The sequence below is a fragment of the Leucoraja erinacea genome, chromosome 3 (assembly GCF_028641065.1).
Source record: "Leucoraja erinacea ecotype New England chromosome 3, Leri_hhj_1, whole genome shotgun sequence".
NCBI classification, from domain to species: Eukaryota; Metazoa; Chordata; class Chondrichthyes; order Rajiformes; family Rajidae; genus Leucoraja; species Leucoraja erinaceus.
Genome location: NC_073379.1, coordinates 91,491,052 through 91,493,891, shown reverse-complemented (window position 1 = coordinate 91,493,891; position 2,840 = coordinate 91,491,052). Strand labels below are relative to the sequence as shown.

General features: G+C 39.0%; 1 protein-coding gene across 3 annotated transcripts in view; it reads right to left on the bottom strand.

Moving 5' to 3' along the window:
• trim36 (tripartite motif containing 36) overlaps nucleotides 1-873 on the bottom strand; it is a 103,104-nt gene extending 102,231 nt beyond the window's left edge. For all 3 annotated transcript variants that reach the window (XM_055633177.1, XM_055633178.1, XM_055633179.1), the window contains exon 1: nucleotides 766-873. The gene's annotated coding sequence lies outside the window, so the exon portion shown is untranslated. The remainder of the gene's footprint in view (nucleotides 1-765) is intronic.
• Nucleotides 874-2,840: the final 1,967 nt, after the last annotated feature.

The window sequence follows — 2,840 nt, the reverse complement described above, 5'->3', positions numbered from 1 at the left end:
CACCCTCTCCAGAGCCTCCACATCCTTCCCGTAATGGGGTGACCAGAACTGCATGCAATACACTAATTACCCCATTCCCAGTTCCCCCATCAATAAAATATTAAGTTATACAGTACTGAAACGGGCCCTTTGGCCCATTAAGTCTGCTTTGACCGTAATGCACCAATTATACAATGCTTTTTTTAGTCACCCCACATTCTGATGAGAATGTACACAAATTTACATTTGCCAATTAACCTACCTATCCGAATGTTTTTGGGATGTGGGCGGAAAATGGCATCCAGCGAAAACCCACATAGTCACAAAGAAACAGGCAAACTCCACACAGACACCAATAGCATTCAGGAATGAACCTAAGTTGATGGAGTTGTGCGGCAATAGCTCTACAATCTGCACCACTCGTGTATATATGCTTTAGATAATTAGATCAATGTTTCACCTCGTTGGAAACTCTGCTTGAAATTGACACAGCACATAGTACAGCAGATGTTCAATTGGGACCAAATGCCCAGCCAATTTGCTTTCAGTTTTCATATTCATGAAAATGGCATCAAAGAAAGCTTCTGACATTGAACATAAAAAGAGCATGCAAGTTTATTAGCCCAGCTCAGAAAATAGTTAGCTGTACCGATTTGGTCAGCATGATAATCTGCAAATCGGTTCATTACAAAACAAATTGGATCTACTGCTGCGGAAGGTGCTAGCGATTTGAAGCCAGAGTTTCTCGACTTTATTGAAGATGAATGCAATCAACCCAATCCTTACCTTTTTGATGGAACATTCACGGAAGAGTGTTCTCCTACCACTGGAGACACAAGAAACTGCAGATGCTGGAATCTTGACCAAAACACAAAATAGTGGAGGAACTCGGCTGGTCATGCAGCATCTGTGGAAGGAATGGACAGACGATGTTTTGGGTTAAGACCCTTCATTAGACTCATTCTCCTATGACTAACCACCCTCACAAATATATAAAAGATGCCCATACCACCCTCCACCTTCTCCCACTCTATTCCATCACACACATACATCACAAACACCGCCTTAAGGTTTTGAAGTTTCGTATGTCAAATACACATCTACTCTATTGAATAAGGAATGTCAAATTAATTACAAAATTGTCAAATTATGTCAAAATATGTCAAAATTAAAATGTGGTTAGCAGATCTGCCAAAATCAATAACTAGAGCAAGAAAGTAGACTTTGTATACTTCTCATATTCAAAGTCATGTATTCAATCCTGCTTTATATAAAACTTTTATTTACCCAATCTCTCCTTGCGGCTGCAGGAACAGAGAAATCCATCATTTGAAATCCATGGTAAACCTCCTCTGCACCCTCTCCATGCCTCCACATCCTTCCCGTAAATGGGGTGACCAAACTGCATGCAATACACTGTAACTAGAACTTTCCAATATCCATAGCCCCATTTCCATCAATAAAATATTAAGTTATACAGTACTGAAACGGGGGCCCTTTGGCCCATTAAGTCTGCTTTGACCGTATGCACCAATTATACAATTGATTTTTTTAGTCACCCCACATTCTGATGAGAATGTACACAAATTTACATTTGCCAATTAACATACCTATCCGAATTTTTTTGGGTTGTAGGCTTAAATTGGCATCCAGCGAAAACCCACATAGTCACAAAGAAACAGGCAAACTCCACACAGACACCAATAGCATTCAGGAATGAACCTAAGTTGATGGAGTTGTGCGGCAATAGCTCTACAATCTGCACCACTCGTGTATATATGCTTTAGATAATTAGATCAATGTTTCACCTCGTTGGAAACTCTGCTTCAAATTGACACAGCACATAGTACAGCAGATGTTCAATTGGGACCAAATGCCCAGCCAATTTGCTTTCAGTTTTCATATTCATGAAAATGGCATCAAAGAAAGCTTCTGACAGTGAACATAAAAAGAGCATGCAAGTTTATTAGCCCAGCTCAGAAAATAGTTAGCTGTACAGATTTGGTCAGCATGATAATCTGCAAATCGGTTCATTACAAAACAAATTGGATCTACTGCTGCGGAAGGTGCTAGCGATTTGAAGCCAGAGTTTCTCGACTTTATTGAAGATGAATGCAATCAACCCAATCCTTACCTTTTTGATGGAACATTCACGGAAGAGTGTTCTCCTACCACTGGAGACACAAGAAACTGCAGATGCTGGAATCTTGACCAAAACACAAAATAGTGGAGGAACTCAGCTGATCATGCAGCATCTGTGGAAGGAATGGACAGACGATGTTTTGGGTTAAGACCCTTCATTAGACTCATTCTCCTATGACTAACCACCCTCACAAATATATAAAAGATGCCCATACCACCCTCCACCTTCTCCCACTCTATTCCATCACACACATACATCACAAACACCGCCTTAAGGTTTTGAAGTTTCGTATGTCAAATACACATCTACTCTATTGAATAAGGAATGTCAAATTAATTACAAAATTGTCAAATTATGTCAAAATATGTCAAAATTAAAATGTGGTTAGCAGATCTGCCAAAATCAATAACTAGAGCAAGAAAGTAGACTTTGTATACTTCTCATATTCAAAGTCATGTATTCAATCCTGCTTTATATACTTTTATTTCATTTTAGTATTCATGGCTTGGCATGCAGGAACAGAGAATTACTCATTTGAAATCCATGGAGGAACTGGATAATTCAATGAATGTGTTATACTGCCAGAGCTGAAAGGGGTGTGCAATTATAGTCGACAGATGTAACTAGAACTTTTTCAATATAAATATTGCCATAGCTACTCAAAATGTGAAAAGTTGACACGAGTGATAATGAATGCAGAGAAGAAATACATGTAGAA